This window comes from Sciurus carolinensis, chromosome 9 (genome assembly GCF_902686445.1).
Source record: "Sciurus carolinensis chromosome 9, mSciCar1.2, whole genome shotgun sequence".
Classification (NCBI taxonomy): Eukaryota; Metazoa; Chordata; class Mammalia; order Rodentia; family Sciuridae; genus Sciurus; species Sciurus carolinensis.
In genome coordinates this window covers 62,221,086-62,243,974 of record NC_062221.1, presented here as the reverse complement: position 1 = coordinate 62,243,974, position 22,889 = coordinate 62,221,086, and the positions used below count along the sequence as shown (strand labels likewise).

Below are 22,889 nucleotides of genomic sequence, written 5' to 3'. Positions count from 1 at the left end.
ATCATTACTACTAGCTACTGAGCACCTCCTACTATCTTGCAGGCATTATATTAATATATTCTATCTTGATTAATTCTGATAACAATTTGGTTAAATAGTTCTTTATATCCACTCCATCACACAAACAAGAAAAACTGAAACTTGAAGAAGTGAAATCATCTAGCTAGCATCAGAGTTGAGAAGTAAACCCAGGTTCAGTTCAGTTTGAAAGCACAAGCTTTAACCTCTGAGCTCCACCAAGTGACAGGAAATGGATCAAAAGAAAACACACTTCTCAAAACAAAAATAACAGTTGAATCCCAATGGAATATTTGTACAAATCCAGGATGCTGAAGATGGTTTTTTAATACTGACTCCTACAAGAATTATCCTGGTGCTTTACATATCTACTGCATACTTGAATGAGACCATGGAAAACAGATATTCTAGTCCTTCCATTGCCATTACTTGATAATGTATAAAGTTTGAAATGGAAACAATTGAAAAGTCTGAAAGTATGAAACCTTTCAAATTAACCTTCCAGGTCTTTGACTGTTGGTCTTCCAGGGCCATTTTGTTAGACCAGTCAGTTTAGGATTCCAAAGTCTGCTGTTCTTCTGATTTGAGATTCTCTTTGCTCCTTTCATGATCTCCCTAATTTTGGTCCATATGAGAAACCATATACTAGGTCATTGATTTTGAGGAAAGAATGCATGATACATACTGCTTTTGTATGAAACCAAAATGTAAGTTTATAACAGATTTGATGACAGCCCTATCGTTGTGTGAATTGTATGCTTAACTCAATCTTGAAAGAAACAATTACAGAAATAATTTTGGGTGATATTTCTTATTCAGTTCAGTCGATATTTATTAACCATTTATTATGTTTTGGGTAGTATATCTTTATGGGGAAAGGTGGTGATTGTGGTATTTCATGATGGATGCACCTCAAATTTGCCATGAAAGAGAACAGAAGTTTGTGTGTAGATGTGTGTGCATGTGTGTGTGTATGCATGCTCATTTGAGATATATAGAACTTATGCCCAATTAATTGTGAAACAAACTATAACCTGGAAATCTCCTCAGTTTTTCATAACTCTTCCATCTCAGTCAACAACCTTACCCCCTCTTTAGACCCTACAGAAGCAGTAATTTCTCTTTTCTTGCACCTGTCATAGTTTTGCAATTGTACATTAGTTTGCATGATTATTTGATTGAATTTCCATCTAGTACTTTAATTCCTTGATTACTATATCAGACCTAAAAACCATTAATAAAACAAATCGGAGATTATTTTGTGAAAGTTCTATGCTAATATTCCCAAGGAAGGGCATGTAACCTACTTGGGTCGAGTTTCTGGGTGGAGTGACACTGCACCCAGATTTTGCAGAATGGATGTGTATTCACTGGAGGAAGAGAGATGGCAGGATATTTCAAGCAAGCATGTGCAAAGGTATATAGGCATGAACATGAAGCAGTATGACAGAAGGATGTAAATGGAGTTAAGTTCATGTATTGAGATAAAAGAAGATGAGCAAAATCATCACAGATATTATCTATTGAACTTAAATTGGCACCTTTATCTTGAATGATATGAAAAGTTTTGAAGAAAACAATTCTTCAGGAATTTGAGTTTGGGGTTGATTATGATTGTAGTGTGAAGGCTGAACTTAAGGCAGTGGGACTGCTCCTTATAAAGATACTGTAGTATGCTAATTTAAGTCCTTTGGGTATAAACCAAGCGTGGGATAACTGGGTCCAAGTTTTCTGAGGATTCTCCACATTGCTTTCTAGAGTGACTGCATCAATTTGCAACTCCACCAGCAATATAAAAGTGTGCCTTTTTCCCCACATCCATGCCAACATCTATTATTGTTTGTGTTCTTGATAGTTAGCATACTACCGTAATGCAGCCACATCAATGTTTATAGCAGCTCAATTCACAATAGTTGATTGTGGAACCAACCTAGATGCCCTTCGACAGATGAATGGATAAAGAAACTGTGGTATATATATACACAATGGAATATTATTCAGTCATAAAGAAGAATAATATTATGGCATTTGCAGATAAATGGATGGAATTGGAGAGTATCATGCTAAGTGAAATAAGCCAATCCCCAAAAACCAAAGGCTGAATGTTTTCCCTGATAAGTGGGCGATGATGTATAATGGGGGTGGGGGAGTCAGGGGGTGAAAGAAAAATGGAGGAACTTTAGATTATGTAGAAGGAAATGAGAGAGAGGGGGTATGAAAAATGGTGAAATGAGACAGACATCATTACCCTATGTACATGTATGATTATGCAAATGGTATGAATCTACATTGTGTACAACCCTAGAAAGGAAATGATGTACCCTATTTGTGTACAATGAATCAAAATGCAGTCTGTAAAAAATAAGTAAATAAATAAATAATTTTTTAAAAAGATGTTCTAATAGGCAAGAAGTAGTGCAGATCTAAAAATACACAAGAATGAAGGTACAGATGTTAGAGATGTTAAGGAAACTATCTATAATACTCTGACTATTGGAGATGAATTAGCAAGAAGAGTCTAGGAAAGCTCACAGGATGTTGAATTTGGAAAGTGGGTAGAACATGTAGTCATTTACTAAGATTTATGGTAAATAGATGTGTTTAGATGTCAAAACACTATTTGGATGTACCAGGGGAACATTTAAGTGGAGCTTTCTAGGGAAGCCTGGATATATATGATAACTTTATGGAGAGATCTATTCAGTAAACCCAGACCCTGGAGTCACCAATAGTCAATTAAATTTAGCTCAAGAAAAATAGGAGAGTGAAAATGTTAGAGGTTGTAATCTTAGAAAATAGTAACACTTGAAGGGTGGGCAGAGAGAAAACTATCATGTGAATAAAATGAAAGAAGCGGTGTCTATGAGCTAAGGAGGAAGAATTTCATGAAATAGGCATCAGCGATCTTTTTATAAAAATTTTTCAGTTGAACTTTTATTTCATATATTTATTTTTATGTGGTGCTGAGAATCAAACCCAGTGCCTCACACATGCTAGGCAAGCGCTGTACCACTGAGCCACAACCCCAGCCCGGGATCAGCAATCTTAAAACATATAATTACTGTTTTTTTTTTTTTTTGCATCATTAGGACAAAATGTGTCCGTTCAATCTGGAAGAGCCAAATTTATGATGGTTTTCTATAAAAGAACTTCAGTGGGATTGTGTTGAGCAAAAGACAGCATTCAACAAGTTTAGGAAAGAACAAAAAGTGCGAAAGTGGGGATAGTACATATAGATTCCTAAGGTTTTTTCTTTTAACGTTTGTGGGAGGGAAGAAAGGTAAGAGGAAGAGGAGGAGGAGGAGGAAAGAAGGGGACAAGAAAATCAAGAAAGGTTTCAAAAACTGTACAGGAGAGTGGGGCGTGGCAGAACACACCTGTAATCCCAGACTCAGGAGACTGGAGCAGGAGGATTGCAAGTTCAAGGCCAGGCTCAGCAATTTAGCAAGGCCCTGAACAAATTAGTGAGATCCTGACTCAAATTTTAAAAAAATTAAATTAAAAGGTCTGGAGATGGAGATGGATCAGTGGTAAAATACCTCTGGGTTCAATCCCCAGTATCGAGAGAGAGAGAGAGAGAGAGAGAGAGAAATTGCACATGATATTACTTCCAGTTAGTTATTAACTTCTAGTTAACCTTCTAGTTGTATTCTTGAACTTAACCTGTGTTCTGCACAGGCACACAGATTTGTGCTTATATATATTTGTGAATATAATTGAATGTGTAAGAAGTCTCTTGAAACAGGGTAAGCTATTCTTACTCCAAATTACCACATTGTCAATAAGCATTCAAAATGACTCTAATCAATGTTTCCAGTTAGCTCTTTCTCTCACCCTCCTCCCGCTTCCCTGACCATGAATCCACAAGCACTTATATTATGACAATCAAAGTTCACCATTTTGAGAGTTTGCCCCAGACATAAACTGAGTCTCTCTTCCATTCTCCTTTTGGACACTCATAGAAACCTCACAAGTGACTGGAAAGGCAGTAATGATTGGCTTCTATGATAGTCTTTAAATGAATGACTGCCCTCTGCTTTTGGAAAGCAGACAATTTGCAGAGAAAATTCTATTTCCAGAGAAAGGATAAAAAGTCCTAAATTCATTTCTGTGCATATTGTCAGATGAGTGTGATTTGAATGCTATCAAAACCAGGAGCCTGGTGCCTTTTAAGAATATTGCACTGAAAGAGCGTGTCCTGAGTCATGGAGCTGCAGCTTCGCCCCTAGGAGATGCGTGAGGTCAGGGGAAATCACTGTTCCCTTTTTGTCTTCTTTTCTGTTCAAGGATGATCTAAATAATAAATGCCTGGCCTGGTTTGACCTATGTTGAAATTTTATCTCCTGAAACCCTTAGTGAAGTTATTCCATAAATAAATTTCCTTTTCTACCTGCAGTTTGGAAGAACACCTTGGAAATGTCACGGCATTGCTATGTGGTTTTTCATGCTCTACATCCCTCCTGGGCAAACAGAATGGCTCCTTCATCTGAGTTTACAATAATATTCACACATCTCCATCCACTTGGCAGGTGGACTTCACACTGTAACATTTGATAAGAATTTTATTTAAAGAGGTTGGATAATGTGAAGGCTCAAAGGAATTAGCTGAGACCATTGGACATGATGGGAGTCTATTAGTGTCTTTGTATCTTAAACTCAAGATTATTGAAAATTCACAAGGACATATGAGAATCAAATGCAGCTGATTTCAATCATGAAGTGGTAACTAAAACGAGTGTATAACTTAAAAGCAAAATCAGAGTTGTGGCACTTCAAAATTCTCTTATCTTTTGCTCAAAAAGCAAAAGATATCCCTTCACAGTGGAAGATAAGGCTCATCGATACTGAGCTCTTTTCAATACTAACACTTTACTGTTAGGCACTGAGAAGGCATTATTCTCATTTAAGTCTTCTGACTCTTGGGGCATCAAGACTATATCTTGTTAGCTAATCAGAAATAATATTTCAAGATCTTGTGTATCTCCTTCACTTTCTGGAATTTTGCCTTTTAATCAGGTTTAGTAATAAAATCTTTCTTAACCAAAGCAAAGTTTATACATGTAATTTTGTTTTAATGTTATTTATTTTGAAGAGTCAATATGTATACAATATTTTAAAAGTACATAATGGAATGCAGTCACGAGTAAGTCTCCTCTCTGCTGTGTTTGTCTCCCTAACCCTTCTCCCAAGGATCACACCTGATGCTAGTTTCTTGTGTGCCCTTTCACAGAGCCCACAAGTTCACAAAAATAAAAGTATGCAGTCTTTTTTTCTTTGTTACACAATTTGCAGTATACTAACTATATTCTCTTGTATGCTTGTTAAATTTAGTAATAAATTTTGTAGATCTGTTCATCTCAATGCACTCAATTACTGAATTATTTTAAAATTGCAGTCAATTCCTTTCTCCTGAATTTAATTAGTTCCCTATTGATGGATTGGTATAGCTAGTATAAAATAGTATTATCACCATGTTATGTGACTGTATTGTGCTGTGTTGTGTGTTTATGCAGCCATATTGGAAGTTAATATCTAAGACAAAGAATTGCTAAAGAGAGAAGTGGCATTTTAAATTGTGAAAAAGAGAAAAATTGCCACCCAAAAGGTATCAGTGTTCCTTCAGTAGATGAATGGATAAAGAAACTGATATATTTTCACAATGGAATATTACTCAGTCTTAAAGAAGAATAAAATTATGGCATTTGCAGATAAATGGATGGAGTTGGAGAATATCACACTAAGTGAGATAAACCAATCCCAAAAAACCAAAGGCCAGTGTTTTCTTTGATAAGTGGGTGCTGACACGTAACGGTGGGGGTGAGAGAAGAATGGAGGAACTTTGTATTGTGCAAAGAGGAATGAGGGGAGGGGAGAGGCAAAGGGTGGGAAAGATGGTAGAATGAGAGACATCATTACCCTATATACATGTATGATTGCACGAATGGTGTGAATCTACATCATGTACAACCAGAGAAATGAACAGTTGTGTACAATAAATCAAAATGCATTCTGCTGTCATGTATAAATAAATAGAACAAATAATAATAATAAAAAGGTTAAAAAAAGGTATCAGTATTTACTCTTACCAAGAATACATGAGAGTTCCCATTTCTTTTACATTCACTCTAGTAGACTGTCATCAAATAATTTTATCCTTGGAATCTGAATAATTGAGAAATGATATGTCATTGTGTATACAATTTGTCTCTGTCTTATTATGAGTGAATCTGATTTCTTTTTGCATATTCAAAGGTAAATTATATCTCCTATGTAGCTCATAGGCTCACTCTAAATTCTTTGTGGTTATCATTTTTAAATTTAATGTAGTGTTGCAAATATTTTCCCCCAAAGGAAAAGCCACAAAATAGCCTGCATTTAATTCATCTCATCAATACTTAGTATTTAATAGGTAAATTATTTATTACATATTCTAGGTACTAAAATATATAAAATGACAGATAAGTATACAAATATCAAAATTTGTAGGTAAAATGACTTAGGACCTCTTAGGGGAAGATATATGAGTTAGACAGAATATAATAAATCCTGTGATGGAGGAAATCTAGTGAACTAAGGGACTTAGAAGAAATAGTGATTTATTTGGGTAGAGGCAAGTAGACATCAGGGATTGTCCCAGGGAGATCACTGTGGCTTCTGTGATAGGTCTTAAAGAATGTGTGAGGTTTTCAGGGTCAGAGAAATGTTCAGATGATAGGGGAGAGGGCTGGGTACACCCGTTTGGAACTGTTCCCTTATTTTCAGAATGAATTTTGATGTTTAAATGTTTTTTCCTTGAAATTCATAGGTATCAATGATCTTGGATTGATTGACTTCCTATTTCAAACAATAAACAATTCATAAGGTTAGTTTTGACCAACTTGGTCTTAAACACATGGCAGGAGAGGATAGCCTAAGCACAGTCCTACATGGACATTTAAAGGAAAAACAATTTTTTAAAATGTAACTTAAGATGTACTCTGGTATCAGCCCTACCAAAAGTAAGTAATGCTGGAAGCTATAGAGGAAGGATTCTTGGGTGGGAGTGCCTAACAATAATGATCACAAAGGACTCCAGAGTTTCAAGTTTGTCCTGAGTTAATCTGAGCCTGATCTCATGGACCTACAAATCTTCCTGACCTCCTACATTGATAAACTTGATCTTTTTTCACTGTTATGGTTATGAGTTACTGTCTTCAAGGTTTTCAGAGACTGACTGATTGTTTACAAAGAAGTAATGCTTTGCTGTCTTGTTTATTGTTGTCTTAGCATGATCCCTGACCTATGTACACCTTGTCCAGTCATCTGACATCTGCCACTGTGGACCTCAGGACTGCTCTGATGCTGAATGCTCTTAACTGTTCTCGCCCCACCTGATAGAGAGCAAGGACTTTAGGTTACTTCCCTTAACTTCGCCCCCTTTCTGTAGGAAGCAGCTTGGAGATGTCATCACCCATTTTTCCATAGAAATGGAATGTAGAAATTGACAGTGGGGAAATGTAACAGTGGTTTCCTTTATACTTTGAATATAGCCCTTGCTACCCCACCACTGCAAAAAAAAAAGAAAAAGAAAAAGAAAGAAAAGGAAAAAAGAAAAGAAAAGAAAAAGAAAGAAAGAAAGAAAAAAAGAAAAGAAATTCACATTTGGCTATGCTCATGATACCAAAACACTATTATTCCATTGACTCAGCTTATTTTTAAAGTTCTTACAGATGACAAGCTCTGCACTTATTCTAAACAACCTGGTAAAGTATTGTTAGATGAGAGGAAATTGTCCCACTATAGCAGCAAATCCTGGAAGTATTATCTATTTGAAGAGTCGGGGAAGGAGTGGGGAGATTGGGGGAGTATGAAGAGGAGTTTTATTTGTTTATTTATTTATTTAGTTTTTAGGAGTCTTATTTATTAAGGTAGGTTTTATCAGACAACAACTAGAAAAGTTATGTTATTCATTGCCCATTCTATTTATTTATTTTTTAGTCTATTAGGGTCCTATATACTATGGTAGGTGAAACTTACTGCTTTGTAGCCAATGGTACTATAATGAATCATAGGGCAGGGGTGGAGGTAAACCTGAATCTGAATTTCAGACCCTGTTCTGTTCAGAGGCAGAGTTTGTTCTTCAGAGGAGACAGTACCTATTAACTGTAGCTAGAGAGGAAGGTGGAAGCATTGACAGAGAACCGTGCATTCTGTATTTAAATACAGGGCATCTCTTTCAATTCCACTCAAATTTCCTCACCTAGATGAAGTTCTTTCTTATTGCTTACTCCCCACTCTCAAAAGATAGAATAAAGCATTCCCACTTTTGTAATTTCATTTACCTCTGAAGTGCTGTCTGTAATGGAAAACTTTGTTTTACTTATGGTTTATACATTTCTTCAGCTTTTTAGGGCAAAAAGTCAGTTATAGTTTCTAAATATTTGTAGCCCAGGAGGATGGATGGATAGATGGATGGATAGGTTAAAAGTTAACTTGAAAACCTACAAGCGTTTCCTGATAACAGTGGACTTGTTTTGAACACCTGTCTCAGATTAAAAAAATAAAAGTAAAGCAAGCATCTCATTTCATCTCATCTACTACAATGTTCTCCCTGGTAGGAAGCACTGGTCTTTTAAACGTGGGGTTGAAACAAGTGTGTTTGTTCTGATGTAAAAAGGTACAAATAACATGAACAGATAATTTTCTTCCCAAGTAAGTTCTCAAATAAATATCAGAGTGTTCAAACATGCAAGTTGAGGCAATATTATAATCAGATGGAAAAATGAAAAGTAGAAAAATATATTTTAGTGGTAAGACTTGTGGGAAAGTAGGCACTCTCATTTATTGCTTCCCTGAATCCCAATTTGTAGATGCTTTCTAGAGGGAAATTCAACTTAGTAAAGCTATCTATACACTTATTTTTGAACCAGCATTCCCATTTCTAGCAATATACCCTGAGGACACATCGGAAACAATATGAAAATACTGCACATGAGGTTATTTATTGTAGCAGTATTTGTAACAGCATGATATTGAAAAAACTGAAGGCCACAACTAAAACTAATGGAGACTCTCTGTTCATGTGTGTAAACAAAACACAGATAAGCTAAAGTGACCAGTTCCCTAACTAGAGGAGATGCCTAGGAAAGGAGTGGAAAGGTGTAGGAAGGGGGACTGGCCAGGAGGAAGAAAGAGGACATAATTCTTAACTGGAGCATGCTGTTTGTAAAGCTTTCACTCTTAGCACCATAACAAGGTTTTACATACTCAAGGGATGAACACAGTTAGTTAATTTAATTAAATAATTAAAATCAACAACTGTGGAATGCAAAGAGTAATGAATGAACCTAACTGGATGACAGATGAATAACCACACTGAAGAGGGTGAGCACGTAAAGAACTAACCATGTCACCTTGGAAAATAATATTTTAACTGGATTCTACAAAACTAAAGACAAAAATGACCGTGTATAACTGCACTGTTGTAATAAATCTGTTTCTCATGAGAGATTCAGTGAGCAATTCTGTAACCACATGTATACTAGGATTCAGTAAATAAGCAGATGCATTATAAGTAATAAAAGTCAGATATTCCAATGACAAAAAAAGAAGTCACAAACAAGGAAAGGGCAAAGACCAAACTGACATGTATGGTCTTGGACTGGAATCACAGGTGTTGGCTATCTTTATCTTTAACTTGGTCTGATAGATCTCAGATATATCTATGATGCTGACAGAGAAAAATATAAAAATTTCTTTTCCAAGGTATTTTTCAATTGTAAATTTAAAACATAACTTTACAATATAGAAACCTAGCAGACACTACCTTAACCAAGTGATGAAGGTTAATACTACTTGTGGACAACATGCAGTTCCATGAAAGTGATGTACTGAGAAGACACACATCACTTCTATGACATTCTTTTACAAAATAAGTAAACTTAGACTAATAATTAGAAAATTGAAAGACATTCCATGAAATATTTGACTGATATTAATTAGGAGGGTCAATTCCTGAAAGACAAGAGGAGACTGAGGGACCAGAACATTTTGAAGGAGATGAAAGAGATATAAGAATTAAGTGCAGTGTGGGCCTTGGTTGAATCCTGAAACAGAAAACCGACATTAAGGGGGAAATCAATGAAAACGAAATGAAGTTTGTAGTTTAATCACTAGGTACCAGTGTAAATGCTCTGGGTTTGATATTTGTACACTGATTACATAAGTGGTTAATACTAGAAGTTGGCAAAGAGAATATGTGGACTGTGTATTATTTTGCAACTTTCCTATATGTTGAAACTTATTTATAATAAAACGATTGAGGAAGAAGAACAACAGATAAAAAAAAAAAAGAACAAGAGAACAAAGATATATATATATATATATATTTTTTTTTGTACTGGGGATTGAACCCAGGGATACTTGACCACCGAGCTACATATCCAGTCCTTTATATTTTTAATTTTGAGACAGGGTCTCGCTAAGTTGCTTAGAGCCTTATTAATTTGCTGAGGCTGGCCTTGAACTTGCAATCCTCCTGCTTCAGCCTTCTGAGTTCCTGGGATTATAGATGTGCACTACCACGCCCAGCTAGGAAGAAGACAAACTATAAAAACATCCCCATGTGGTCTAGGAATGTAGTTCAGAGATGAAGTACTTGCCTAGTACATACTAAGGCCCTGAGATGGATTCTCAGTACAACAAAACAAACAAAAATTATCTTTGCTTTTTGAGAAACAGTTAAAGTTACATGGGTCATATGTCATAATAATTTTAAGTTAGCTACTGGTGACTGGTTTTGTTGAATTATCTAAAGAGGGTATTGTTGCCTATCAAAATCATCTTCGAGGATTTTTCTAAGACCTGAGGTACAGGCATGGTTTGTATTCTTGCAGAGTGAGTGAGTTATGTATGGAGCAGAACAAATATACTATGCTAGATGACATACTGATTTCAATCTTTTAGTTTATATGTTGTTTTGTTTTCTTGGTGTATTCAATATGCATTTTGTCATTAACATACTCATTAAAAGTTCTGGGACCAGGCAATTTTCTGAATAGGTCATTACCAATTCAATGTAGGCTTCCAAGCAGATAAATGCACCAGTGAGTTGCATAGCTGATGCCAAGAGTCAATAGATTCTTAGGTTTAATAGGAACAAAAAGTATCTTAGATAAGTCACCATTTAAAAATCTCAGAAACTCCACACAGTTATTTAAAGATAAAAATTTAGGTACTAGAAATTATCTATCCTTATGTACTGAGACTTTTCAACCCTTCTAAAATAGTGCTAAAGTATTTCATTTTGAAACCACACTGATGAGTTGTTGGCTAGGATTGATCTAAGGTGTCTGAGTCAATTAGAAAACAAAGAATGGTTAACATAAAAAATTAGAGACAGATAATATAGTCTAAAATTTGGTCATTAAGATAATAATATACTTTAAAATTTAATACAAAAATGTATTAGTATCAGTAAAATTTTATTTTGACTTAGGAAATAATATAGAGAAAACAGAAATCTGAGATTTTGCTCAAACTAAAATCTGCCACTTTCCTCCCATCTTTATATTCCTTCCTACTATAATTTACATTTGTTTTGTATCATCTTGCTTTGGGATATTATGGTACAAATAAAAATGGATTCTTCTGAAGTCCCGCTCAGGTTACTTTAGAAAGACTGAATTCTATATGCCTAATTGTGGAGTTACTTTTAGCAGAATATACATTGGAGACCTGATAGGTGTAAGGAATCTTTTAGAGTTAAGTCTACATAATAAAAATCCAGTGATGATGTCCCTTTTGGGCCCACATTGTCCAAAGGTCCATAATGAATAGTAAGGAAATAATTTGCCTTCAATTGTGATGTGCTGTCTTTAGTTTAAGCTGACCTCATCTGAGAATTCAATAACAACAACAAAAAACTCTGAATATAATCTCTCACTTTCTTTCTCAAGACTGTGATGATGGATTTTCTCTGAGATGAATATATCTGGTCATAAGAATCACTGTGACCATGACAAGACAGCAGTCTATCTGAATATTAATTGTGATGAAGTTGATTTCCTTGCTCTGTCTTCTGAGAGAAGTCAGAAGATCCACTTTTACATACAATCAAGTAGAAGAGTCACTGAGTTAGACCTTAATAGCCCAGTACCTGAAACCCAGGGAAGCTGGTAATAACTAAGTATCTTGCAAAGATAATTAGAATCTTCAGAGCACTTTCATGTGTTTCACCTCACTGAATTCTTGCAACCGCTTTGCCAGTTAGGCAGAGATGGTCATCATAAATGTGAACGTTGATACTCAGGAGGTCATTTTTTTTTTTTTTTAATTACACATGGATCTGCTTGCTCAGCTCAAGTTCCATTGAAGGAACCAAGGCCAGGTCCTATTCACTTACCGCTTTTTAAGGAATAGCCTTTCCCTCAAAGTAAAGCAAGAGCTGTAGGCAATGGGTTCCAGCTGGGTTCCATCAGGAGAGCTTTACAGAAGACTCCCTGTCTTCTGCTACAGCACAAAGAACTATTTTTAGATATTTTCCTTTAACTAATTGTCTCTCACTCCGTGGGGAATTTCTATGGGTAGAATCCCAGATGAGCCATTTCTCACTAATTCCCTCAGAGACTGGAAAGACAAGACCATGGCTGAGTTGCCCTGGGGCCTTAGCACTTCCTCAGTGATGACAGTATGGTGGCTTTAGCAGATCTTTAGGGATCACAAAGCCCACAGACGTCTGGAGATCCCACTGAACAATGGGAATAAGAGAGTGTTGGAAGGGAAGCCTGGATATGGCTTCCTGAGTCTTTGAATCATCCACAACAGACCTGCCTAGAGCTCAGTTCTGATAGGGGCTAAGTGGATAGTGGCTGTGGGCTTGGGGGATGCTTCATATGCTTTGGTTTTCCTACCACATTTGAAAGGAAAAGAGAAGAAACTTTTTTCAGGCAACTTCAAAAATTACTTCAACTTTTAGAAAACATCAGAGGAACTGTGGAGGGTTAGCCCATAGGGTTGGAAAGAGTCAATAACCATTTTTACTCTATTGTAGGAGAGAACTCCTTAGCATTTAGTGATAGGGAACCCTGCGACAGTGGGTGGAAAGAAGATGGTCAGGTTTTGGCTCAGTATCAGGGTAAGCCTTATAACAGGTTTTGTGCAATGGACTACCTGGGAAGTTGCAGAATTCCTTATCACCTGGATTGTTGAAATAGAAATTCAGACACTGGTATGGACACTGGCATTCACTGGAAAGAAAAGTTATCCAAAACCCTACCAGAGGGTGCTAAATAATAATAATTGATGACACTATTATAGCACTTGTGACAAGAGTTTTTAACCCTCAAAAGGGGCGTGTGAGATAGATGCTATCATTAAAAATTTTTAAAGATTAAAAAAAAAAAGCCCTCAGACACAGAAAAGTTAATTTTTTCAAGATCACACAGCTAGTAGGAGTTTGAATTTATGCTGCTTATCTCCAGTGTCTGTGCTGTTAACTTTGTATTGCCTTTTTACACTGAGATTCCACATAGGTTGGCATCCTGTCACATGCCAGCATGCTTTAGATGCTTCCGTCATCCCACTTCCAAAAGGGCACTGGTGGCCTCTGGGAATGCGTTTTCGGGACTAGAGCCAAGGTGGCTATTGTGGGAAATATCGAGATCCTTAAAAGCGTCTTGGTCATGGAAAACCTTGTTGGTTATTTGGGTCGGTTGTCAGAGGCAGAGCCTATTAGAATGTTCACGCCGAAGTGAAGCGCAATTGTTTTCAGATTTCCCGCCTCAACTGCTTCTTTCTCTAACTTTGGCGATTCCTTCTGGTCCCACGTCCCACTGCACCTATACTAAGCTTTTCCAGGAGACTGGAAGACACGGGACAAGCTATCACGAAGCTGTGAATCCTCTATTTCGCACCCTCTTTCCAGCCCAGATTTAGGGAGGGAGGCCGAGGAAGGTAAGCGTTTTACCCAAGGTCACAGAGCCCATGCAAAATATCCAGATGTCCTGACGCCCCCTCGGCGCTCCACCCACGCCTAGGCACACTTACTTTCTCATCGCTCTCACCCAAGAGCTTTCTCTATCGCGCAAGCCGGTTTCCCTACCCCAACCCCCAGTTCCCTGGAGTCGCTTCTGACGCTCCGCAGCCTCCAGGGTCCAGCTCTTCCTGCGGGCGCTTCCCTTCCGCCGGCTTCCCACGCCGGAGCCGCGCTGGTTCCACCAGCCCCCCGCGGGAGCCCTGCCTTCCCGATTCTCCCCGCCGCGCAGCTCCGACCCCGCGGAGTCCCTCTCTGCGCTCAACCCGCGCCGCGGACAGCGGGGACACTGGCGCAAGTCTGCGCCCAGGGGTCTCGGTCCAGAGCTGAGGGCAGGCGCCGAGAGGGTGCCCCAAGCTCGGGTCCTCAAGACCCGGACCAGCACAGGACCCGGTCCTCGTCTCTCCGGGTGCCTGCACCTGAAAGGAGACACCCATCCACCGAGACGTCCTCCGCCGAACCTGTCCCCTCACCCTCCCGCCCGCAGTTGAGCCTCCTCTTTCGGAAAGTCCCACAGTGTCACGTTCGATTCACTAAGGTGTGGCAGTGTCTCTGGCTCCCGGGAGGGTTGTCCCGGGCGGAGCAGCACTTCCTCCTCCCCTCCTGCCCCGGTCGCGGCGCCCGCCGCACTCCTTGCTCGCGCAGGGGCTCCTTCCCGACCCATGTGCACGCTACCCTGCACCTGCGACGCGCGCGCCATGGACTCGGGACCCGGCTTCCGAAGAGAGGCCGCTTTTTGGTTGGACAATTAGCGGAGGTGGGCGGGGAGTTGGCGAACCCCACACACGCGCTTCTCGATGAAGATTCTTGAGCTTTCTCTGAGGAAAGGAGTGCATATGCTGCAGTGTCTCTGTGGAAGGAGCCTGAGGTCCAGCAACAGCCCAAGTGGTGAGCAAACGTTCTTTCCCCAGCCCTAAAACCCTGCAAACACCCCCATCCTCCTCCGCCTCCCTCCCCTCCTCACTCAGAGCGGTAAGTGATGGAAGGAGGGCGTTTCCTTGCAGGGGAGAGGTACCGGCCCCGCCGCCGGTGCGGTTCTCTCTCTCTCTCTCTCTCTCTCTCTCTCTCTCTCTCTCTCTCTCTCTCTCTCTCTCTCTCTGTGTGTGTGTGTGTGTGTGTGTTTAACATCACTGAAGTCATCGGCGCCTCATAGAACGCGCTAGCTGTCGCCCAGCGCCTGAACTGGAACCCGTGGGTCCCTTTCCGAGGGTTGCTTGAGTGACCTGCTTTCACACTTCTCGCGGCTCCTTCCTTGTGATTTGCGAGTGCAGCATGAGACTTGGAGTTGTTCAGTGCCTCCTCCACTAAGTTGCCGGTGCGTTAGACAGGAGAGGGGACTTGAAAACAGGTGGCTGGAGAGGCAGGTATCTTTTCATTTTTCTTGCTGTGTCTGAAAAGTAGACGTCTGATGGTCGTTTGGGGTACTTTTCTCTGGAGATCAAGAGGTTTCTGTCCTTGGTGCTGAAGCATGAGAGTCCCAATTAGCCCTGGGCTTAACCAACAGGGTCCCTCAGGAATGGCTTAGGAAGGAGAAGAAACAAAATTAGACCCTTGAATGACCTGTGATATCGAGTAAAGTCATTTAAAAATTTAACTTTAAAAGCCCCAGACTAAAACCAAATAAGTGATTCTATTCTGCTGAAGCCTTGCAAATGGTTGTGTTGTTTCACATCATTTTTTCCATTTTTTTTAAAAGAGGTAAGTTCTCTTTAAAGCAATCGTGTATTAATTTTGAAGTGCTAATTCATTATCGGTGTTTTAAAAAATTATTTTCTTTTTAAAAAAGTGAAGTGCGAGGGAAGAGGAAAAGCATACTATTATGCTTAAATAAGTCTCTCTTTCTAAGAGGATATATATTTCTGGTTCACAAATCCCAAATAACTTTAACATTCAAAAATTCAAACGCATTATAATGGATTTTGTGTTTGAAACTTCATATGTTATTTTTGGACATCTGATTCATTTGGTAATGGTTCCTATTTTCATTCTGTAATGGAGCTATGAAAATTATATTTGGAAAGATTAGAATACATGTAGGTTTCATTCATTCTTCCTAAAACTTTGACTTTCTGGTTACTCACTAGTCAGAATGAAAACTAAAACTATTTTAAAAGATAATTTAACTCTATGTGATAGTTGAGAACACACTTTAAGTGATATTAGCAGTAAGATCTCACGTTCTTGCCTCTGTGTAATTCAGACGAACATTTAGGCATTCTTTTTGTTTTGCCACCTTATTTCTAAATACTAAAACATATCATACCACTACATTTTAAAGTAAGTGGCTTTATGTTGAAGTGTTACATTTTGATAATACATATTTCAGGGAGAGGCAGACATGTATGTTGATATTGTTTCAATTTTCCTGATTTACATTAAACGAAGTGTGAATAGATTATAACTTGTACACGTTTCTAAGATGTGAAAAAATTTAGTGTATATGGTTTGTAATAAAAACCGGGCACTTCCTTGTGTAAAATTAGGTAAAATGTTCAATTAATATGCAGGGTTATCTTCCCAAATAGTAACAAATCCAAATAGAAAATGGAACCTTCTATGATGGGACAGCACAAGTTGTAGCAGGCCTGTGGAGTGGAGAGGTCTAGTTAAAAGGCAGTCTCAGTAAGTCACCACAAATCTTTGAAACTCCACTTTCATCCCCCCACAAAAAAAGTGAAAATAATGATATCTCTCCCCTGGTTCCTGTATCTGACTTTGCCTTGGATTTAATGTGATTCTATGAAAACTGTTGTGCTTTTTTGTACATGTATATTTACTAGTGGGGTAGATGTTTTGTTTTGGGGAACTATCTTTCTAGAGGAATTCTTGTGAAATAATACAGTCCCAAGTAGAGAAAATGAGGATTCTTTCTCATCCTTTCCACAGACAGGTAATATGTAGTTATTTACTGAGAGATTGTTTTGTAATTATTCTACCTTTGCTTGAACTGTAGTCATTTTTAGCTTATGATTGTGTATAACTAATATGACTTTGCTGTTTCTCAGTTTATGCATAAATCTAGATTATAATGAGGACAGTACCTAGCTCATAGGTTGTAAAGATTTGATGAATCAAAAATAGCTAAACATTTAATTGGGCTCTCAATTATTCTAAGGGCTTTAAGCTTACTATGCACAACATGCTTAGTATATTTTAGATATTGTCATTATTGTATTCTGTTTTAAGTTGATTTATTTCACGTGACTTATGCCATTGGCATGACCTCACAGCAATTCTTCATGTAACATTGGTATGCCTCATGTTCACATGCAAATTGGAATAAAGACACCAGAAAATTTTTCACAGAGCAATTTTTTAAAAATAGAGCTAAACTGAATTATTTTAACTTTAAAAGATTTGTCTGAAAGGAATACACTGTATTTTAAACAATGTCAGCATGTAGTAACAGAGTTTCATGACAGCTACTTCTTCCCCATTATTTTATAGTTAAGGTAAGTGAGGGCCATAGGAAGGAGGTAATGTAATTTTTAAAGTAAGTTTAGAGATGATACTAACAGAGGCTCAAGTTTTGGAACTGTAAAAATTTTAATTTTTTTTAGATTTTATCAAATAAATGGAACTAAGAAAATACAAACTAATCATTGCTTTTGAGCTTTTAGTATAATTAAAATATTTTATTCTTCCTGTCCATCTTCTGAATTGTGGAACATTAATGACTTATCTTGTTTATCCATTTTATTAGCTTATAAGTCCTTTGTCCTTCAGTAGAATGAAGATAATATGTGATATCAAACAGAATACAGGCTCAAACAAGGTTAAGTTGATTGTATAAGATTAAATTCCAACCTCTCATGATCACTTTTTCCTTTTTCTTTTTTAATTTCTCCAAATGAAATAATGTTTTGAAATCGTGTAGAACCCATCCATTAAAAGACATATTAGAAATTTAAAACTCTACACAGTCCTGCTCAGGGCATGTGACATTTATTAACCTGATAAAATACTAAGTTCTCATTCAAAGGGGCAATAAAGCCTGTTAATTTTTCTGTGGAGGTGGGACCTTTACAAAGAAATAGTCTCACAGAAGAGCAGTGGTTAAAGCAATAGTTTTCTTGCCTGCTCCCATTACTCTTGAGCTGTAGTCAGGGGAAAGCAGAAACTGTCTATCAAAGAGGTTAAGGTTGCAGGTTTCTCATCACTTCAGCACAGAGATTATGCAAATGTTGTAGAAGAGGATTTCCTGACCTAACAACAAAGCTCCCAAGAAAGCTGAGTTAGTTCTTTACCTGAAAGAAGAGGGCAGCAAATTTGATAGTAGGTTCCTATAACAGTAGTAACATAAGTGTGTGGATGTGTGTGTGCGTGCACGCATGTGTTTGTCCTTCCTTGCTTGTGCTATCACTTTCAAGTTTCTTCAGAAAAATCACCCCTCTTCTGTGTATAGTTGTGACTCCTCTGTGATATTCAGGTAGGGGCTTCCCTGACTGTCAGCATGAAGAAGTCTTAGATGTCCTGCAGATAGAACTAAACAATCACTGTGTTTCCTGGATGTGCAATTTAAAAACTCTGGGCAGAAATAGCTCATGAATTAATTCTACAGAAAACACATAACAAAAACTCAGCCACAACACTGTTTTCAAGTGTAGCGTGGGTATCCAGATGAAAACTGCCCACGTGCAGCCAGGTTGCACCCGACACTTGAATATATTAGGGGTGTAGGCCCTGAGTATTTCACAGGACAGTGAAATGACTCAAGAAAGAATATTTGCTTACAAATGTTGTGTGTGTAAGCTTATTTTCCAAGACAGGATATTATCTATAAGTATCCATACCACTTTTTAACCTTTTTGAATTTTCCTCAAAGATAGAGTTAGCAGATGCCTTCTAAAATTGGGGCAAAGGAAAATAACATATTTATTAATCGAGGGTAGTTTTAGATTCAAATGCAAGCTTCAGAAATCTAGCAAATCAAAAAACAAATTACAAAGTCCACCTTTCGAAGATATGTATTCAGTTGTTTACATTGTTTTAATTTTGAAACATGACCAATTTTTGTATAAAACTGTCTTCAGTTATCCAGTCTTAGAAAATTTTATTGAAAAATTATTGATGACTTATTAATGGTAATTACCTTTGTTGTAGAAGTTTTTGAGCTGGATTTTATGTCATCAGCTTAAAATTCTTCACTATTTCAATGATATTCCAATAGCTAAAATGAATATGAGTTATTTGTATGCAAAATTTTCATAACTTTCATATAGGTTTATTTTCAAGTTTTTTTGCTGTTTCAATGATATTTTCAATGTAAATGAAAGAAAATTCAAGAGGTTAGCACTCACTATTGTTTTGTCTTATAATAGTTTTAAAAAGCACTTTGTTGCTTTGTATAGATATAATAATCACTAGAACTTCTATATAGACTTAATCATTTTAGTTTAACAAAATTGAGAGGAAAGTACAGAGATAGCCCATTATCCTCTAGCAACCATTATCCTTTATCAGAGTACTATGTTTGTTGAAATTAATGAACCTACATTGACACATTATTACCCAAAGTCTCTAATTTTATATTAGCATTTACTATTGGTGAACTCTACGGATTTTGACAAATACATAATGTCATGTATCTACCATTATAGTATCATATAGAATATTTTTACTGTCCTAGAAATCCTCTGTATTTTACCTGTTCATTTCTCTCTCTCCCCACCCCAAAAATAACATTAATTTTTCCTTTTTGTTTTCATAGTTTTGCATTTTATAGAGCATCATATAGTGGGAATAATAAGGTGCTTAGTCTTTTTTATACTGACCTCTTTAGCTTGGTAATATGCATTTAAGTTCCATCCATGTCTCTTCATGACTTGATAGTTCATTTCTAGCATTGAATAATATTCCATTATCTGAATATACTGCAACTTATTTATCCATTCACCTACTGAAGGACATTTTGGTGGTTTCCAATTTTGGAAATTATGAAGTTATTATACAAAAAATCAATTTGCATGATTTTGCATGGACATTAATTTTCAACTATTGGATAAATACCAAGGGGCATAATTTTTGAATTATACAGTAAAAGTATGTTTAGTTTCATATAAAACCATCAAACGGTCTTTCAAAGTGACTGTACCATCTTGCTTTTCTACCAACAATGAGTGTAAGTTTTTGGTGCCCCATATCCTTGCCAAAATTTGATGTTGGGAATGTCTTGGATTTTAGGTTCTAATAGGTATGTGGTGGTATCAGATTGTTTTAATTTGCGATTCTTTAGCAGCATATCATGTTGAACATTTTTCATATTCTTGTTTGCCATCTGTGTATTTTCTTCGAAGAGGTGTCTTCTGACCATTTTAAAAATCGGATTGTTCACTTCCTCACTGTAGAGTTGTCATTGAACACTTTTCAGCCAGTATTTTAGGTTTTCCTTTTGGGCATATTGTAGACAGCATTATTCCATTTCCTTGAAGTTAGATGTGGTTGCATGATTTACCTTGGCAAGTGAACTGTGAGCGGAAGTGACATGCTTCCCTGTGGAAGCTTTAATAGCCCAGAGCACAGTTCACCTCAAGCTCTTTGCTGATGCTGTTCAAGTTCAAGGTGGTAATTACTCCTTTAGCTTGTGTTCCTGGGTGTCTGTAATGCAGAGAGCCCCACCACATGATGGACACTTAGTACAAATGAGAAGTTAAAATCTCTTTTTGTAAGTAACTTCAATTTTTAAAGTAGTTTTTTATACAGCCTATTCTGATTACTATAAGCCTGTGCTATTTAAGATGATAAAATGGTAATGTTTAATGGAGGGTTATCAAGTTACATTTATGATTCTTTCAATTCAAAACTTTTCAATTTCTCTATGATATTGTCAGATATACAATGAATAAACATGTTGGTTTTGCTCATGTATTTTAATAATTATTTTAGCATATAAATCATGAGATTTTGTTATCACCCTTGTAGTAATTTATTATGTTCCTTAGTTTGCATTATTCCTCAAAAGATACTTACCTCTTAACCAAAGATGAAATGACTCTCCGCTGGTGTTTTCTGTATACTATATGATTATTCTCTCAAAGTTGTGATTTAATGGTAAAGTTCTAAAGGATTCAATTACTCCTTTACACTTAACCTGAAATGTGCAAATTACCTTTTGATACCCCCAATTATATCTGGGAAAGGAAGAATTATTTATGATGCCTGAAAAGCAGTGACAATGTGTACTTCTCATCACTACTGCAGTTTTTTCCAAGCCAAAAAAAAAAAAAAAAAAAAGTAAGAAAATACTCCTTTTCTTCTCCAAACTTATGTATTGGGAAGAAAATCGGGGCAGCACTTTATGGTGAAGGGATTGGGCTCAGTGCTTCCATCTGGGTCAGGGACCAGCAGTGCACTTGTCCAGTTCTGCATTAATACAACAGAAGATGGAAAGGAAGCCAGATTTTCCCCAAAGCCTACCATACTTGCTGTATACCAGCGGACCCTCCCTAAATCCCTAAAGGGTAGTCCTCCCTTTCTTCTGACCTTCTTCTTCCAAGGGTATAGAATTAAAACAATACATTCCAGCTGTAGGAGTTGCTGTTTCCATTCAGCAGGTAATCCTTGAGGACTGATTACATGCTAGGTTCTGTGTTAGGCAGTAGAGACCCTGAAAGGACATATATACTTACAAGTGAAAGGTTTAATCCAAGGCAGAATACAATACATTCCCAAAGTGAAGAACTTGGTAACATCAGATTGTACAGCTCAACAAAACAGGACTTGATTTAATTTTGATGGTAAGAATCTCCTGAAGGAAGGAGTGAGGAACTCACTGTAGGATTCCTTTTAATTTCCCTGAGCATGAAAATCATCTAGGCGTAAGGAAGTAACTGCTGAGGGATGGCAGATGAGAGCTGTAATGGAAGGGAGTAATATCTCTGTATATTTTACTGGAAGAATATGTTTGAATGAAAATAAGAGGAAGATATAAAAAAAGCAATTCTTTTACAAAATTGCCCTACTATTCATTTGAAGCCTACTTAACACCACCCATATGTAGATATTCTGCCTAGCTATCTATATTATACCTCTTCTCTGCCTCTTCTTCCACATGTTCATTTATTCACAGCCAGGTGTAATGCATCAGCTTCTTAAAAAGGTGTAAGTCCTATTTTGTGGTGCCAGAGTTACAAAAAGATATTCGGGGAGTGCTCATGGATTTGTTCTCTCAATTTCTATGGATGTTTAAAACAATGAAAATCTTTTGCTTTGTTCAACTTAGTGCATGCAGTTGCTATCATTACGCCATGTTATTGCAATGGTGACATTGCATGATGATGCAAATGTCAAGTCTGAATATTTCTTCTAATGCCATTAAATGCAGGGCATTTGAATCTCCTAGGATGCCAATCAGAAAGAGACTGTGAATCTGTCAAGACAATCTCTCTTGCTGAAATGATTTTTCTTGTTTGTACATAAGCTTCTAGTACCATCCTACCCCCTCCACTCATTACTGTTTATAGAAACGATAGCATTGCAGTTGGTGCCACTGATTGCCCACGTTGCTGCTTCAATGAAGCCAGCTGGGATGCGATCGCATGGTCTTTAAATAAAACTTAGTGGCACAAAATGGATCTCTTTTTTGAGGGGAGAGGGGTTGTTGCTAGCTGCATCATTTTCTAAGGCACTAATTATTTGCTTAACTTGGAGGAACTTGAGAGTCAGTGAATTGCCATGTTGGCTCAGTGTCTGACCTTGACACTGTGGAGTTGTGGGTGTGCAGCATAGTTACAGACTTTATGAAGCCATTCTCAAAGCCATCATGATGACTGCCTGGCCCCCAACCCATTTTGGCATTCTGTAAATAACATGTTATGTGGAATAGTGGCTGTGCCTCAGGTTCCAGCTACCCAATGACTGA

The 22,889-nt window shown here is 37.4% G+C and overlaps 1 protein-coding gene across 2 annotated transcripts in view; it reads left to right on the top strand.

The window, feature by feature from the left end:
* Fgf12 (fibroblast growth factor 12) overlaps positions 1-22,889 on the top strand; it is a 540,917-nt gene that overhangs the window by 170,711 nt on the left and 347,317 nt on the right. The gene's annotated exons all lie outside the window — the stretch shown is intronic.